Source organism: Spermophilus citellus (assembly GCF_964194105.1).
Source record: "Spermophilus citellus genome assembly, chromosome: 5".
NCBI classification, from domain to species: domain Eukaryota; kingdom Metazoa; phylum Chordata; class Mammalia; order Rodentia; family Sciuridae; genus Spermophilus; species Spermophilus citellus.
In genome coordinates, this window is record NC_138186.1 from 128648378 (window position 1) to 128668262 (window position 19885).

At 35.7% G+C, this 19885-nt stretch overlaps 1 long non-coding RNA gene across 2 annotated transcripts in view; it reads left to right on the top strand.

The window, feature by feature from the left end:
- The window catches only part of LOC308650005, a 58128-nt gene that overhangs the window by 21681 nt on the left and 16562 nt on the right, over positions 1-19885 (top strand). For both annotated transcript variants that reach the window (XR_014022208.1, XR_014022209.1), the window contains exon 2: positions 15101-15159. This is a non-coding gene — a long non-coding RNA (uncharacterized lncRNA). The remainder of the gene's footprint in view (positions 1-15100; positions 15160-19885) is intronic.

The window sequence follows — 19885 nt, forward strand, 5'->3', positions numbered from 1 at the left end:
CACATGACGTTTGTAAATGGAAGGGACTGCTTCACTTATTGCAAAGAATGGTTTTAAATATAAAAAATAACTTTAAAGAATGTTGGCCCAAACAGAGTACATAATTATAAATACTTTATCCATTCATATATAGCCTGAAAAAATTCGGCCCATTTTGAATAAGCAGGTCCACAGTTTGGCATCTTTTCAACCAAGAGATTTATTGGGGGGCTGCCTGAAGAGGAAGAAAAGGAGAGGCAGAGAGCAGAAAGCAGTTTGGCATCTTTTCTATAAAATACAATAAATTCAGTTCTATCTTTGAAAAAGAACATATAAGAAGATATACTGGGAAGTAATTGATCCATACCATGAAGAATTTATTTTTTGTGAACAATTATCGTCAATCCCTATTGACTCAAATCCATTTCACTGAATTTTAACCTATGTAAAGATTCCAGATGCACCTTTAAAATGATGGATAAGAAAAGTAAGCACTGTGTGTGTGTCCACTGAAATCATTATCAATTCATTATTGAAAATTTCTTGAATTCTATTGCATTTTAAGCACTGTGTTAGAGCAGTAAGAGACAGCCCATGCCTTCAAATGTATACAAGATGAAGCAAGTTAAATGTGCGCTGATGAATGGATGTGAAGGTAGGTCACAGTGGACCTCTGATGAGAGGTCAGAGAAAGTGCTGATTAGCTAAACTGCAGGAACAAGACAGAATTTCACCCAGTACAAAGGAAGGAGGGCATTATAGCCCCAGGAAAGTAGCAAATTAATTTTACAGAAAGCATAAGGAAGAGGTTCGTATAAAAGAGGGTAGGATAGATTTGTGATGAGAAATCATAAAAGTCATGGAACTGATAAACAGACTGTTTAATACTTTGAGAAACAAAATAAATATATTTCATATTTAATTTAATGGAGAAGTGGGGAAAAGCACATGTGCTCCAAATACAGAACACATGGGAAATAATCACAAATAAAATGGAAGTGGAAGAAATTTTATAAGATTGTTTTGTCCCATGCTCAGTTCAATTCAAATAAATTTGAAAATCCAGATTAACAGGAGAATTTTTGGAAAAACACAATTCACCTATATCTACAAGAGTTAGAAAGCATTTGTAATTATTTTTAAAGACAATCAAAAGATATAACAAAGTGCATTTTTTGATAAAATATTGAAAATAGAAATAGGTGGCTGCTTTTATGACATAATAAATATTTTCTTCAACACCAAAGCCAAGATATATTTAATGGTAAAACACTAGGAAAAGTTGCATTAGAATCAGGAATATCTGCTGTTATTGTCATTATTTTACATTGAACTAGATATCCTAGCCCAGCTCTTAGAAAAAAGGAAGGAACTGGAGTTATATATATGGAAAAGGAGGAGATGAGATACCAATATTTACAAATCATTTGATTATCCATCTGGAAAGCTCAATTGATTTGATAAAAATCAAAATCTTTAAAAGCAATAAGGAATTCTTGTAAGTTTCTCAAGAAAAACTTGATAGTTGTTATTCAGATAATAATCAGTTAGAAAACATATTTTAGAGGATTTTTAACATTTCAATAGCATCAAACAATTAAGTACCTAGGAATATATTTTGTGCAATATGTATAAGATTGATTTTAAAAACTTTTAAATAACCGAGGAGCTCTTTTAAAAATTTTTTTTTTTAGTTGTAGTTGGACACAATACCTTTATATTACTTATTTATTTTTATGTGGTGCTGAGGATCGAACCCAGCATCTCTCCTGTGCTAGGAGAGCACTCTACAGCTGAGCCACAACCCCAGCTCCATTTAAGGAGCGTTAAAAAAACATTAACAAGAAAAAAAAAAAAAACCACAAAACAATGTATACTTAGATAATAAAATTGAACATCAATTATGTAAATTTTCACTGAAGTAGAATCCATGAATGTTCTATAATTCAAATAAAAAACCCCCAGGAATTCAAACTAGACAAGATAATCCTCAACCTTACTGAAAAAAAAATATATGAACAGCTATAAATTAATAAGGAAAGATAGGATGAAGCAGGAAGATTATAGGTTTGAGGCCGGCCTGAGCAGGTTAGCCAGATCCTGTTGTAAAATTAAAAAAAGGCTGGGGATGTAGTTCAGTGATAAAGTTCCCCTGGGTTCAATTCTCAGTATCTAAAACCAAATAAACCAATCAACCAAACAAACAAAAAACCCCAACAATGGCTAAAACTATGTAACAATCACTTACCTGGACATATCAATGGACAAAATAAGAAGTTCAGGGATATATATATATATGTATGTATATATGTATATATATATATATACACTAAACTGACTGTTTAGTACTTTGAGAAACAAATATCACACTGTATACAGTAGGCAAAGGTGGCATTTTTGTGCTAATGAAAAACACTATTTCCTAGGTATAAATAACCTTGGTTAATTTTTGGTATCTATCATCTGGAGATGCCAAATCCACACAGATTTCATACTTCATATCAAAATGAATTCTCTTTTTTAACAGGGGCGGGAGGTGGTACCTGGATTGAGCTCAGGGACAGGTGGCCGCTGAGCCACATCCCTAGCCCTATTTTGTATTTTATTTAGAGACAGGGCCTCACTGAGGTGCTTTGCACCTTGCCCTTGATGAGGCTGGCTTTGAACTCACAATCCTCCTGCCTCAGCTTCTGAGCCACTAGGAATACAGGTGTGCGCCATTGTGCCCGGCCATCAAAATGAATTTTTGGTGTTTCATTGTTTTAAATGTTAAAAAAATCATAACATAGAGTAAAATCTTACCAATACAACAAATAGGAGTGAATTGGGTGTCAACATACTTTATATACAAACAGAGATACAAAAATTGTGGTCTATATGCGTATTAAGAATTGTCATGCAAAAAATAAAAATTATAAAGTACACGTATAAAGGCATAAATTGGCATGAACATACTTTATATACAGAGATATAAAAAATTGTGCCCATTTGTTGATTCTAGTTGTTAACTCTTGTGCTATGGGTGTCCTATTAAGGAATTTGGAGCCCGACCCCACAATCTGTAGATCGGAGCCAACTTTATCTTCTATCAGATGCAGAGTTTCTGATTTGATATCAAGCTCCTTGATCCATTTTGAGTTAACTTTTGTGCATGGCGAGAGAAAGGGATTCAGTTTCATTTTGTTGCATATGGATTTCCAGTTTTCCCAACACCATTTGTTAAAGATGCTATCCTTCCTCCATTGCATGCTTATAGCCCCTTTATCAAATATAAGATAGTTGTAACTTTGTGGGTTAGTCTCTGTGTCCTCTATTTTATACCATTGGTCCACCCGCCTGTTTTGGTACCAGTACCATGCTGTTTTTGTCTCTATTGCTCTGTAATATAGTTTGAAATCTGGTATCGCTATACCGCCTGATTCACTCTTTCTGCTTAGAATTGCTTTTGCTATTCTGGGTCTTTTATTTTTCCATATGAATTTCATGATTGCTTTATCTATTTCTACAAGAAATGCCGTTGGGATTTTGATTGGCATTGCATTAAATCTATAGAGAACTTTTGGTAATATCGCCATTTTGATGATGTTAGTTCTGCCTATCCATGAACAGGGTATATTTTTCCATCTTCTAAGATCTTCTTCTACTTCTCTCTTTAGGGTTCTGTAGTTTTCATTGTATAAATCTTTCACCTCTTTTGTTAGGTTGATTCCCAAGTATCTTATTTTTTTTGAGGATATTGTGAATGGAGTGTTTTTCCTCATTTCCATTTCAGAAGTTTTGTTGCTGATATACAGAAATGCCTTTGATTTATGCGTGTTAATTTTATATCCTGCCACTTTGCTGAATTCATTTATTAGTTCTAGTAGTTTCTTTGTAGACCCTTTTGGGTCTTCTAGGTATAGAATCATGTCATCTGCAAATAGTGATAATTTAAGTTCTTCTTTTCCAATTTTTATGCCTTTAATTTCTTTCGTCTGTCTAATTGCTCTGGCCAGTGTTTCGAGAACTATATTGAATAGAAGTGGAGATAGAGGGCATCCCTGTCTTGTTCTGGATTTTAGAGGGAATGCCTTCAACTTTTGTCCATTCAGAATGATGCTAGCCTGAGGCTTAGCATAGATAGCTTTTACAATGTCAAGGTAAGTTCCTGTTATCCCTAGTTTTTCTAATGTTTTGAACATAAAGGCATGCTGTACTTTGTCAAATGCTTTCTCTGCATCTATCGAGATGATCATATGGTTCTTATCTTTAAGTCTATTGATGTGGTGAATAACATTTATCTGGTGGGACTGCAAATTGGTGCGGCCAATTTGGAAAGCAGTTTGGAGATTCCTGGGAAAGCTGGGAATGGAACCACCATTTGACCCTGCTATTGCCCTTCTCGGACTATTCCCTGAAGACCTTAAAAGAGCATGCTACAGGGACACTGCCACATCGATGTTCATAGCAGCACAATTCACAATAGCTAGACTGTGGAACCAACCCAGATGCCCTTCAATAGATGAATGGATAAAAAAATGTGGCATCTATACACAATGGAGTACTATGCAGCAATAAAAAATGACAAAATCATAGAATTTTCAGGGAAATGGATGGCATTAGAGCAGATTATGCTTAGTGAAGCTAGCCAAACCCTAAAAAACAGATACCAAATGTCTTCTTTGATATAATGAGAGCAAGTATGAACAGAGCAGGGAGGAAGAGTAGGAAGAAAAGAGTAACATTAAACAGAGACTTGAGATGGGAGGGAAAGGGAGAGAAAAGGGAAATTGCATGGAAATGAAGGGAGACACTCATTGCTAAACAAAATTACATATAAGAGGTTGTGAGGGGAATGGGAAAATAAACAAAGAGAGAAATGAATTACAGTAGATGGGGTAGAGAGAGAAGATGGGAGGGGAGGGGAGGGGGGATAGTAGGGGATAGGAAAGGTAGCAGAATACAACAATTACTATTAGTGCATTATGTAAAATTGTGGATGTGTAACTGACGTGATTCTGCAATCTGCATTTGGGGTAAAATTGGGAGTTCATAACCCATGTCAATCTAATGTATGAAATATAATATGTCAAGAGCTTTGTAATGTTGTGAACAACCAATAAAAAAAAATAAATAAAAAATTGTGCCCTATATGTGTAGTAAGAATTGTAATGCTTAAAAGAAAAGAAAAAAAAAATAACCAAATAGGGTACCTAAAACCAATTGTATAAATTCAATTGTTTTTATTTTTATTTTATTTATTTATTTATTTATTTATTTATTTTTTATTGGTTGTTCACAACATTACAAAGCTCTTGACATATCATATTTCATACATTAGATTGAAGTGGGTTATGAACCCCCAATTTTACCCCAAATGCAGATTGCAGAATCACGTCAGTTACACATCCACAATTTTACATAATGCCCTATTAGTAATTGTTGTATTCTGCTACCTTTCCTATCCCCTACTATCCCCCCTCCCCTCCCCTCACATCTTCTCTCTCTACCCCATCTACTGTAATTCACTTCTCTCCTTGTTTATTTTCCCATTCCCCTCACAACCTCTTATATGTAATTTTGTATAGCAATGAGTGTCTCCCTTCATTTCCATGCAATTTCCCTTTTCTCTCCCTTTCCCTCCCATCTCATGTCTCTGGTTAATGTTAATCTTTTCTTCCTACTCTTCCTCCCTGCTCTGTTCATACTTGCTCTCATTATATCAAAGAAGACATTTGGTATTTGTTTTTTAGGGATTGGCTAGCTTCACTAAGCATAATCTGCTCTAGTGCCATCCATTTCCCTGCAAATTCTATGATTTTGTCATTTTTTATTGCTGCATAGTACTCCATTGTGTATAGATGCCACATTTTTTTTTATCCATTCATCTATTGAAGGGCATCTGGGTTGGTTCCACAGTCTAGCTATTGTGAATTGTGCTGCTATGAACATCGATGTGGCAGTATCCCTGTAGCATGCTCTTTTAAGGTCTTCAGGGAATAGTCCGAGAAGGGCAATAGCAGGGTCAAATGGTGGTTCCATTCCCAGCTTTCCCAGGAATCTCCAAACTGCTTTCCAGATTGGCCGCACCAGTTTGCACTCCCACCAGCAATATACAAGTGTACCCTTTTCTCCACATCCTCGCCAGCACTTGTTGTTTGACTTCATAGTGGCTGCCAATCTTACTGGAGTGAGATGGTATCTTAGGGTGGTTTTGATTTGCATTTCTCTGACTGCTAGAGAAGGTGAGCATTTTTTCATGTACTTGTTGATTGATTGTATATCCTCCTCTGAGAAGTGTCTGTTCAGGTCCTTGGCCCATTTGTTGATTGGGTTATTTGTTATCTTATTGTCTAATTTTTTGAGTTCTTGGTATACTCTGGATATTAGGGCTCTATCTGAAGTGTGAGGAGTAAAAATTTGTTCCCAGGATGTAGGCTCCCTATTTACCTCTCTTATTGTTTCTCTTGCTGAGAAAAAACTTTTTAGTTTAAGTAAGTCCCATTTGTTGATTCTTGTTATTAACTCTTGTGCTATGGGTGTCCTATTAAGGAATTTGGAGCCCGACCCCACAATATGTAGATCGGAGCCAACTTTTTCTTCTATCAGATGCAGAGTCTCTGATTTGATATCAAGCTCCTTGATCCATTTTGAGTTAACTTTTGTGCATGGCGAGAGAAAGGGATTCAGTTTCATTTTGTTGCATATGGATTTCCAGTTTTCCCAACACCATTTTTTGAAGATGCTATCCTTCCTCCATTGCATGCTTTTAGCCCCTTTATCAAATATAAGATAGTTGTAACTTTGTGGATTAGTCTCTGTGTCCTCTATTCTATACCATTGGTCCACCCGCCTGTTTTGGTACCAGTACCATGCTGTTTTTGTCACTATTGCTCTGTAATATAGTTTGAAATCTGGTATCGCTATACCGCCTGATTCACACTTCCTGCTTAGAATTGCTTTTGCTATTCTGGGTCTTTTGTTTTTCCATATGAATTTCATGATTGCTTTATCTATTTCTACAAGAAATGCCGTTGGGATTTTGATTGGAATTGCATTAAACCTATAGAGAACTTTTGGTGATATCGCCATTTAATTCAATTGTTTTTAACTGTGCATAGCAGTGAGGTTAATGCAGTAACTAAAATAGGAAGAAGCCTGTGGACCTAGAAGGCTGAACATTCTGTGATGAGAGCATTGCTGCCCATACCCAGTCTTAGCCTTGGTTCATGCCGCCTTATGACAGTTCATCATGTCAAGTTAAATATATAATCAAGGAAGATTATTGGTTGAAGTTTGGCAGCAGCAACTCAGGACTCTGAAGAAGAGGTGGAATCCATTTTGAGCTCTCTCTGGAGAGAACAGGAGGAGAGAATACTTTCAGGGGGAGTTGCCTGCTATTCCTTTCCCCAGATTGGCTCTTCTCTTTGTGCCTCAACTGACATCTAACTTGAAATAAGGAATTTAGTTCATCCCTATTTGAAAATGCAACTGAGTGAGGAAGAGAACCTGTAGTCATAAGAATATATTGAAGATAACATTTTTGTGTGAATTATTATAGGACTTTATTATATAGAAAATCACGAAGGGGTTTTAAAATTATTCTTGGACTAGGAAAGGTCTTTCTAAGTATGATACAAGCCAGGTACACTGGATACACGCCTGTCATCCCAGAGACTTAGAAGGCTGAGGCAGGAGAATGGCAAGTTTGAGGTCAGTCTCTGAAACTTAGTGAGACTTTGTCTCAAAAAATAAAAAGGGATAAGGATGTAAATCAGAGATAAGTATCCCTGGGTTCAATCCCTGGCACCTAAATAAATAAATGAGTGCATAAATAAAAGTAGCAACAAAGTATGATATAATACCAAGAAGATATTGAAAGTAAAGCAGGGAAAAAGCTGACTAAAACAATATCAAATATGTTACTTCTCATTATGGTATAATTCATGTATTTAATATGATTTAAATAAAAATGGGAATTGAATAGGAATGTATATACATATAGAGTCCAATCACTTATTATCAATGAAATGAAAATTAAAACAGCACTGATGTTTTGTTTTATTTACCAAATTACAAATAATAAAGATTTTTCATGATGTACTATGTTGGCATGTGTAGGAAAACATTGTACCTTTTTATACATCCCTGCTGAGAATGTAAATTAGCAGAGCTTCTATTTGGGAAGATTTTCAAAAGTTACAAATCGACATATTCTTTGACTGGGTAATTTCACCTCTGTGGCTCTATTCTATTGTATATACTGCTGGAAAATGACATATATACAAACTTATTCACTGAAATGTTGTTTGTAATTACAAAAGATTGAAATAACCAAAGTCTATACTAATGGGGGGCTGGTTAAATAAATCACAGCATATCCATCTAATGTACTATCATGTAGCTATAAAAAAAAAATGAGTAATACACATTCTGATAGAATTTCCAATATATATTCTTTAAGATAAAGAGCCAGGCACAGAATTCTGTGAATAATATAACTAACCATTTATATGCAAATATATTTTATAAATACATTTCATATTTATGCTTAGAATATCACTGAAAAGATAAATGAGAAATTGGGATCTCAGACCATTCAGTGGGGAAACTGGATTGTTAAGGGTCAGGAGGAGGGTCAGGTTCTTTCACTTCTGTCTCTCTTTATGTTTTGAATTTTGAAATATGAGCCAGAAAAAAAAATGCAGCATGTAAAGGATTCTATTACCAACAGTATGTAAACTACTGATTCTAATTCAGCTTCTTTAAAAGAAGAAGAAACCAAACTCAGGAAAGTGGTGAAGAAAGGTTACCCAGCACTCTGCAGGCATGACTGAATGTAGATCCTCATTATTTGGCCTCCTCATTCAGAGAAGGGTCCACAACATCAGTAGAAAGCAAACATGTTTACCTGAATATTAGGAGAAAGTCAATTAAAGATAGGAAAACCAAAATTGATTGTTTATTTTAATTTCAGGATACAATCTATGGTATGGCACAAAATATTTTTGCAAATGTTGCTATCTCTTTTCTAAGATAATGTTGATTACTTGTTCATCTTCTGGAATGGTCTTGAGTAGTTATCCTCAACACTGGTGACAGAAACTAAGCTTTCTTATTGGTCACAGGTTCTCCTTTGTGACCAAGATCTTTTATTTGTGTGATAACTGCCTAAGGTCAGAGAAGATTACTGTATCTGAAACAGAGATTTCCTCTCTATTGTGCTGAGTGACACCGTTTCCCTTAAGACTCGAAAGCAGATTCCTTTTCAAACACATCAGCTTTCTTTTCTTTTCCTGAATTATTTCTTCCCAGATTATGCACACACACATACATACCATCTATCTATCTATCTATCTATCTATCTATCTATCTATCTATCTATCTATCTATATATTTGATTATATAATTCAACTCTTGGGACTTATAATTTTATTGTAATTAAAATAGTGTCCTTCCTGTCATTTAAATTATATAAGCATTTAATGAAGTTCCCACTGTAGAAGGAGAAATCAGGAGATGTATAAAACTTTCTACCAAATGATAACGGGGTGGGGGGGGTGGGGGGAGGCTTTATATAGTCTTCAACAGGAAAAATACATTCAAATTAACTTTAAAGTCATTTATGAGTTCTCCTTTGTGATCAAGTGTTTATATGTTTTATAAAATTGCACATAATTAGAAGACTTTTTAAACTTCTTTTTATTTGTTTTAATTAGTTATACATGACAGTAGGATGCATTTTGACACATCATACATAATGGAGTATAACTTCTCATTCTTCTGGTTGTACATGATGTGGTCACACCTGTTGTGTAGTCATATATGCGCATAGGGTAAGAACATCTGATTCATTCTACTGTCCTTCATAGCCAAACCCAAAACCCCTTTCCTCCCTTCACTCCCCTTTGTCTAGTCCAAAGTATCTCCATTCTTCCCTAGCTCCCCCCAAACTTATTGTGAATAACATCTGCATATCAGAGAAAATATTTAGCCTTTGTTTTGGGGGGGGGGATTGGTTTATTTTGTTTAGCATGATATTCTCTAGCTCCATCCATTTACCTGCAAGTACCATAATTCTTTTTAAGGCTGAATAATATTCCAACATGTATATATACCACATTTGCTTTATTCACTCATCTGTTGAAGGACATCTAGGTTTGTTCCATGGTTTGACTATTGTGAATCAAGCTGCTATAAACATGGATGTGGCTACATCACTGTAGTATACTGATTTTAAGTTCTTTGGATATAAACTGAGAAGTGGGATAGCTGGTCAAATGGTGGTTCCATTCCAAGTTTTCTGAGGAATTTCCATACTGCTTTCCATAATGGTTGCACTAAATTTCAGTCTCACCAGCAATGTATGAGTGTACCTTTTTCCCCGCATCCTTTCCAACATTTATTGTTTCCTGTATTCTTGATAATTGCCATTATGACTGGAGTGAGATGTAATCTTAGTTTTCATTTGCGTTTCTCTAACTGCTATTCACTATATTCATTATATAACAATAAGATATAGATAAGGTAAGATCAGAGGTCTAATATAGTTACACATAGTTATAGATAAATATAGAGATGGATATAGGTTACTAGAACAGTAGTTAACTACAACAAATAACTGTAGACAAACATAAGTTAGTATAGCCATAGGGACTCCATCTTGGTTTCTGTGAGAAACTTGTTACACAGGCTGTTCTCAAGGTGTTATTTTTAAATTATTTTGGGGTAGACCTATACAAATTAGGATATAGACCCCCATAAATGAGGATATGGTTTTCTGTTTTTGCTCTGCTAACGGCATTTTCAGCCCCTATATTCATCTTGCTTGAAATTTGCAAAATTCCATAGGAAAGCCCCCAGGGTATGATTTTCTTCCCTATTTTCTTCTTTAAATACTTTGGTCACAAACAACTACTCGGTCTCTGATGATAGCAGTCCCTGACCAAGTAAAATTGGCAATTGGCAAAATAGATAAAATAAAATTCTTTGATTTGCTTAAAAGAAAAAAAAGAAAGTATGTAGCTATATTTGTTTCTAGAGAAATAGACAAAGCAACAGTACCAACACTGGTGGTATGTTAACAATCGTTGACTCTGGGTGGAAAGGGTTGGTAAGATGTTTCTTGTACAATTCTTTAAGCTTTTCTTTTCTTTTTTTCACTGAGCTATATGCCCTGTCCTTTTTTTAATTTATAATTTTGAGACAGAGTCTTACTAAGTTGCTTAGGGCCTCACTAAGTTGCTGAGGCTGGTCTCAAACTTGCAATCCTCCTGTCTCAGTCTCCTGAGTAGTTGGGATTACAGGCATGTGTCACGATACCCAGAAATCTTGTTTTTTGTATGTTTGATATTTTTTTTTTATTCAGTAAAGAGTTGGAAAAAAATCTTAATCCACTGGAGTATACCATTCTAGTTGGAGAGAGAAACAAAGAAATAAATAAGTAAATATAATGTGTCAAGTGGTGATAAATATTATAGAGAATAATAAAATAGGAAGGCAAATAATTGCTATAATCTGAACAAAAATAATTTATAAATCTATGTATTCAAAAATTTTAAAGTGCCTAAAGCACACATTGACTAAGGAGTGATTTCTACTTTGTGCAGCATGTAGAAAACCCTTCAGAAGGGACTCTTTCAGCAAGGCCTTGAAAACTAAGAGGAGATTTTCTAAAAAGACAAGAAGGATGGAGGCTGAGCCCAGAGAGAGCATTCTAGGTCAGGCCAGTAGTGAGAATGGGTGGTTCAAAAGCTCTAATAAGAAGGTTCTGGTATAAGGGACCTGGAGTTTGCATTTTATTAAGATCTACCTAATTCTATGTTCTCCAAAAGTTGAGATTCTTAGCATGAAAGCAAGGACAGCCTTTGGGATAGAAGAGAATGGGCAAAGAGGCTGGAGAGAAGACAGGCAGAAAAGAGACCGCAAGATGATCAAGGTTGATGAAGTTCATTCTGGAAGGACAGGGAACCATCAGAGGCTTAACCATGGGAGTACAAGAGCGATCATATCTGAATTTGAGAAAAGTAACTGAGAGGAAAAAATTTAGGCAGATGGGAGAGGGGAGACACTAAAAGCAGAGAGACCAGTGAGTGGGGCTACTCTAGAGGTTAAGTGAAACTTGAGGACTTCTAATCTAGGGCTTGAAACTGGCAACGGAGAGGTGTTCAGAGGGAGACTGGACAGGTCTTCCTAATGTGATGTGAGACTGAAAATTCCAAACTTCCCAATTTTGTGTGCCTCTCACAGGCTTGTGGAAGGTAAAAGATACAGATGGGAGGGGGTTAGAGAATATATATCAACCTGTATTGTTCGAAGGACTTGGGGGACTTACACACGGATCTGTCCAGAAAGCAAAGGAAAATGGTCCTGGAGCTTCAGCAAGGGTTTGGGACCAGAAATAGAAAATTTGGACTCTTCAGCTCACACATGGTAGTTGGAGCCCTGGATCTGTTTTTGATGGGAAACATTACAGATGCTCACACAATGTGCTGAGCAAAAGAGCAGTAAGTGAGTTAAGAGCTGGTTAGAGGAAGAAGGGATAATAAAGCCACTCATTTTCTTATGCCACAGAGTCAGAAGTTTCTAACACACAGGACAACAGCTTTTACTTCCTCTGTACCCATCGTCAAGGCATTACTGCAGCAGGTACCTAGGTATCTAGTAATTACTTGGTGAGTTAAAGGCCTGACCACATATATAAGAGCCAACTTTATGCCTATTAGCAACATCCAGAGTTCAGGCGAAGCTGTCCTAGAACTTAGAGGACTCATATCAAAAGGATTTAGAGCCTCCTATCAAATGACACTACTATTATTAACAAATCAAAACAACAACAAAAAAATAAAAAATAACAAGGAACAGTAAATACCAGTCCCTTGAGTTGCTTTACTCAGTATTAGAATGCAATATAAAATCTGGTTCATTAAAAAAAGAGTTTTCACACACAATCTACTTTTTAAGGTCACAGATATTTTTCCATGTGAGGACCATATGTTAGCTTTTCCATGGGTATTCGACATTCTTTTTTTGCTTGATACTTTAGATTCTTTTGATCACACTAGGTCATGTGAGAAAAACATTAAAAACATGTAAAAGCATTAAAAAACACTTGGCTTTTGTATATAATACCTTTATTTTTTTTTTATTGGTTGTTCACAACATTACAAAGCTCTTGACATATCATACTTCATACATTAGATTGAAGTGGGTTATGAACCCCCAATTTTACCCCAAATGCAGATTGCGGAATCACGTCGGTTACACATCCACAATTTTACATAATGCCCTATTAGTAATTGTTGTATTCTGCTACCTTTCCTATCCCCTACTATCCCCCTCCCCTCCCCTCCCTTCTTCTCTCTCTACCCCATCTACTGTAATTCACTTCTCTCCTTGTTTATTTTCCCATTCCCCTCACAACCTCTTATATGTAATTTTGTATAGCAATGAGGGTCTCCCTTTATTTCCATGCAATTTTCCTCTTCTCTCCCTTTCCCTCCCATCTCATGTCACTGATTAATGTTACTCTTTTCTTCCTACTCTTCCTCCCTGCTCTGTTCATATTTGCTCTCATTATATCAAAGAAGACATTTGGTATTTGTTTTTTAGGGATTATATGGCTCTTCTCAACTACTAACAACACTTAAAAATCATACTATAAACCACGTAGTACCCCTGTAGGTAGATAGTAGTCTTCTGATTACAATGACTTCCAGTTACCTGCAGCTTATTTTAGCAGCCAGGCTAATTAAGTGAAAGGCAGCACTCTTACATTGTAAATTGTCTGACCTCTGCCTCATCAGATCGTATAGGAAACTGGAGTGAACAAAAGACCAAAATTCAACATGGATTATTAATTAAGTAAAAAAGAGGAAAACTAAAATCAATAGCAGGAAAGATTAGCAGTGGTTACTCATAAAGCAGCTGGGTGACCTTCAAACCAAGAAGACGATGCAGATGTGTTGAAAGAGATGGAAGACGAAAAGCATAATATTTATTGGACCCAATGGCATGTTAACAGGACTCAGGCTCATAACTTCCTATGTGACTCAGCTGCCATTGCACAATCAATCCTGTGAAAGACCATTTCCTCAAGTCAATTCCAAAGTGCTAAATGGGGCTTTGCTGATCCACCTTATTAAATCTTACTATTTACCAAAATGAATTCCACACTGCTGTGTACCTGCTGGATCTACAAATTTCTATTTTATTAAAAAAAAAATCCTAAGAGCCCTTAACCCACACACTGATCCACTTCATTTCTTTCTGTAAGTTTAAAGAACTGTAGGAATCTGAGCCATTAGCCTGGCAGTATTTCCTGTGTTATTTTGAGCTTCTTCAAAAGAAGTTTTGGTCGTGTGCTGAAAATAAACTTCAGTCAAATAATGATTCTTCGTTCAGGAAGAGACTGAAAGTAGGGGGACCTTCAAAATGAAGGGGGGGGGGGAATAGAGGAAAGCTGTTGTAATCCCCCACAGGCAAAAACTTCAATCCAGACAAGTGGATTCTTTTCCAATTTACAACATAAAAAAACAACCTTGAGAAAATAAACATTGTGGCCCAGACAAGTTTCCATCACTAAAAGTTGTTCTTCTCTAAGAAAACCAAACCACAAGTGTTTGTAAGATGTGATAGGGACGGGGTTCTGAAAGAAAGGGTGAACTAATTCTAAAGTTTATTTGATGGATTTTGTAAGTTTTTGTTCCCTGATACATAGACTTAGTAAAAACTAGAAAAAAATGGGTAAAGAGGTTCATGATTGGAAGAGGGGTGTATTTCACTTCTAAGAACTTAGCACTAAGGTAAATCTGTGGTGGCTGGTAATTAATAATTTACAGTTAAAAGTACAAATCATGTTCTTCCACAGGTTTAGCTTTCCTGGGAAATACCCAGTCCTGCCTAGTACTGTGCCATTCACTCATTTGTCTTTGCTATGCTAATAAAATTTAGGATGTTGTCACTAGAAGCAAGCGTTTGCTAACATTCCTTTAGGAAATACACTATGTTTAGACAGAGTTTTAAAACAATCAGCATCCGGACCAAACATCTGATAAGCTGTAAAGCAGGAATAGGTACTTTAATTTTAGAGTAATGATGACTTATTTCCTCTCATCACAGGTCTGTGGTTTCTTATTTCTAGGACCCAGTGTTGAGAGGCAAGAAGTTGCAACTGGACTTTGTACAGACTGGGAAAAATGTGTAAGTAAAGGAGCATTTTTTTTTTCCATCAGAGTCATACTCTCACTTAGTTTCTTGGTTTAAGTAGCCCAAACTCTTTTGTAAATAATTTATAATTTACTGTAGGAGTCAACGATGTTTTTGTATGCCAAAAGTATGGTTTTGGAACAACTCATGCTTGAATTGGAGTCAGTGTGGGGAATCTGAGGATATTTATGCACATAGTAGAGTAGATTTGGGAGATATATTTGAAATTTATGTTAGAAAGATATTTTCAAGAACATTTATATTTATGTTCCTTTTTTTCTTGTTCTTGCCCTAAATGAACATTTTTGCTTGGCTTGAAGAAAATGAAGAACAATAAAATTAGATCTTGACGTCTCCATTTTTTTTTTCATTCACTTCAAAACTCCACTAAAGGCTATTAAATAGTACAAATATTAATTTGTGACAAATCTCTATTGTGTTTGCTGACATCTAACCATGTTCAGAAGATTGTGTAAAATTTCTAGTCTCTATTGTTTTGTTCCTTTATTGGAAAATCTTTGAAAGCCAAAATGATTTTTATGAACTTCAAAAAGGTGTGATGGCCAATTGTTTAAACGCCTCTGAGAAAATTCTCCCACGCACTCATAGACACAGTGTTGTGATGTTAGAAACTCAAATGCTTTTCCACACAGGATGTTAGTCCATGCACACGTGCCTGCTGCTGTGGGGTGGGGAATACAATACCTGCACGTTTATAAGGATGTTGGCTATAAACAGGATGCTGGTAACGGACAAGGAAACAGTGCCTGTCCTTGGAGAGAGAAAAGGTTTGAAGGTATGAAAGGCAATGTTCTGCAGGAGTAACAAATTTTAAAAAGTAGATATTCAAATTAATTTCCAAATATCTTTTGTATATTCTATTAATGCCCCAAAGTAAAAAATCCTGTTTTAGGCAATAGACTTTAATGAAATGCTAAAACAGCCTTCAAATATTCCAAGTACAATACATATATTAGTTTTTTTTAAATTTAAAGACCAGCTTTATTATTTTTTTTATTGGTTGTTCACAACATTACAAAGCTCTTGACATATCATATTTCATACATTAGATTGAAGTGGGTTATGAACCCCCAATTTTACCCCAAATGCAGATTGCAGAATCACGTCGAAGACCAGCTTTATTTTATGATGATAAACTAAAATTAAACAAAAAAAGAGAAATTTTTATCTGGTTATTTCTGAGTTCCCTTCAGATCAAAGATAAAAAAGAATTTATACTTCTATGCAGTATATAAAAATTACTTCTTGGTTAATTTAAATGCAAAGTTCTTCTGAAAATTAATTTTAAGGAAATAAAGCTGCATCATTATGGCAAAGTGTGTATGATTTAGCAGCATTCATATTGCTATAACTATTGCATTTATAAGTGTTGAGTTTTCTATCTTATGGAAAAATAAACACTAAGCAACACGTTAATAATTGCTTTTAGTGTGATTTGGATGCCTGGGAAATACGAAGGGAGACCTCTTTGAGAAAGTACATACATTCAGTTATGGGTTGTCTTTATGAGGTCCTAATCCATAGTGAAGGTAGGCAGCAGTCTAGCAGTCCAAAGAAATGCTTCATGATCTCCAGTTCCTCAGATCATTATTTCTCTTAGGTTTCTTTCCTGTCTCTACACTTTAATACAGGTAGCCCTGCCACCTTACACATGCCTCTCCCTTGAGGTGAAACCAAAAGCAGTCAGTATAAGCCCACAAGTTTCTGCAGCCCAGTCTTAGCCACATCTTCATTCACATTCTTGGTGTTTTCCCCACATGTCCTCTTGATCCATTTTCTCTACTTGAAGTTCCTGCTTGAAGTTCTTGCTTCAAGTATTAGCTTTTTTTTTTTTTTAATTGCCTCTTCAATTTATATGTGTGGTGCCATACACGTGTATTCCCATTGACTCAGGAGGCAGCTGAGTCAGGAGGATAGCAAGTTTGAGGCCAGCCTTAGCAACTTAGTGAGGCCCTAAGAAACTTAATGAGACTCAAAATAAAAAATAAAAAGAACTGGGGATGTAACTCAGTGGCAAAGCATCCTTGGATTCAATTCCCAGTACTGATAAATAAATAAATAAATTTATTAATTAATAGAAATACTCTGTCCTTAAAAAGAAAGATAAAAAAAAAAAAAACACAAGTACCAACTACTTCTGTATGCTCCTTTTAACCTTACTTCTTCCTCTTCTAATGGCCAGACTCCAGCAGTTACTCTTTGTTTCTATGTTGTCTCTGTTCATTCACTCTCCAATGTAGTGAAAACCAGCACCTATCCTTCCATCTGCCCTTCACCTTGGTTCAGATGACACAGGGGTCATCAGTCAAACACTCATCATTAAAACTGGCACTTCTAATAAAAAGTGGGTGTTCCCTGACTGTTCTAAAGCATTTGAAATGGCTCATCATCCCTTCCTTAGAAACTCTGAAGTGCTTTAGTTTTGGTGATGAGTTAATTAATTATTTTTGGCTCTTTGGATCCTTTCCTATTGATAATTTTTAATCTCTTTATAGACTCCCTTTTCTCCAAGATTTCCAAATACTGACCATTCTCAAGTGTTTTTCCTGTGTTCCTCTCATTCTTCTTACCCTCTCTGGATGTCTCAATTAGACAACTCTTGCTGTGAGGTGATCCGAATGCAACTCTCAAGTTCCTTTTAGTAGATTATGGTAGATACAGAAGAAGTTTGGGGAGCATTGGCAGTTAGGTAAATTCCATTACTACCAATAAGTAATAAGGAAAGCAAGTATCATGAAATTCTGCTACACATCTAAAGTATTTATTGTCTAAATATTTATTATAGTGTGATCACAAAATAAGCAATATGTGTAACCTGTCCTGTAGTCCTGAGGAAATTCCAGAGGTGCTGGTTCTGTCATCTCTGTCCTCAGCATCTGGCAGTCAGAATCCTCCCAAGTTCATGGCTGGTACTTGTCTGTGGCATTATCCCTGAGAGTACTGGACACTGACCTTGCTTTTTTTTTTAATGCACTCAGAGGGATAGAAGGGAGAATTTCTAACACTATTAATAGCTTTACTTTCGTTGAAAGCACATTTCATGGAAACAGTTAAAAGTCACTCATCTCACTAATAAAAATGCATTTCAGACATTTACTATGTAAATTAGCAAAGCATCAGTTTCAATGGAGATACAGATGACAAAAGTGCTGTACTGATGGGAGCCACCTGTGGAATACAGGGGTTTGAGCAGACAGTCAGCTATTCCTCCTATACTGTGCATGTTTTGATTAGATACATATAGCACCTGGCTAAAATTGTAATCTAAGTATTCTCCATAAAATATCACACTGTATATGTGGAAGTGTTTTAAAGTCAACTATAGATATAATAGTAATTCCAATTTCAAATCATTATCTTCATCTCAGAAACTTTTAGTCCAATTCCAGACTCATATGCAAATGATTCCCCCCAAAACTCAACCTGCTAAAACTGAATTTCTGTTTTCTTCCCCAAACCCCAATTTTACTCCTTGATATTTCTTATTCTGTTTTTTTTTAAATGTTTGACCAGTTATCCATTTTCCTAGCATCCTATACACATAGGATCAATCAGCAAATCCTGTCAGTGTTGGCGTCAAAACACTTCAATTCCTAACTTTATCATTTACGAGCTATATGACATTGTGCATGTTTCTTAACCTCTCTAAACCTCAGTTCCCTAATCTGTAAAACAGGAATAATGACATCTACTTCACGGGCCTAGCTGAGGATGAAATGAGAGAAAGTGCCTGCATAAGGCTTGGCAGGTAATAAAGACTGCATAAATATTAATCTCCCCCCTCCAACACTCATTATCCAAACCACTGGCAATCTTCATTGACTGTGCCTTTGCTTTTAAAATAAATCCTAATTCATTCACTCAACAGATATTCATTTGGACGTTTATGTGCTCAAAACACACCTATGCAAAGTGCTGGAAACACAATTGCAACAAGGTAGACCTTGTCCATGCTCTAATGGAAACACATTTTAGTGTAGAAAACTGATATAAAACATTAACAAACAAATAATTATTGTATCATAAGTATGATAAGGATTATGAAGAGAATATACTGGAAGCTGAAACCAAGAAGAGGCGGTGACGATGAGGCCAAACTCTACAAAAGGGCCATTTGAACTGTCATCTGTGCACTGGGGCTCTCTGCATATTGTTTATTTCCTTTCTGCAACAAGAAGCATTCAGATGAGATTAGGTGTTTAGAAATTTTTATAGCAATTTGACATGGCTCAACAGTCCCATGGTGTTAGAGAACTAGTTAAACAGAATACAGACCATCACATCACCTCACTAGAGCTGTTGGCTGGGTACAAGTTTTGTGCTCACAGAACCACTTTATGATTTGTGATATTTTAAGGTTGGTTTGTCAATTAGAAGCCAAGTGAGTATAAAATCCAGAATCTCTTTCTTTCACTGAAAGATAATTTCACTGTAATTTTGCAGGAAAAAGAATTGGAACTGGTTTCCAATAAAGGAATAAATATAGATTTTACAATTACAGTGGCCCTTGTTTCATTTTGGATCAGTTAAAAATGAACACTTCTACACATGCCGAGTGGCTCTTTCCATTTCCATCAATACACATCCAAGGTGTTATCTTTACTATAAAATGTAATTAAAACAAAATTTAGAAAGAGTTTGAAAATATATTATTCCCTGAAAGTAGAGTTGCCATCAATTCAACCTAGATTAAATAATT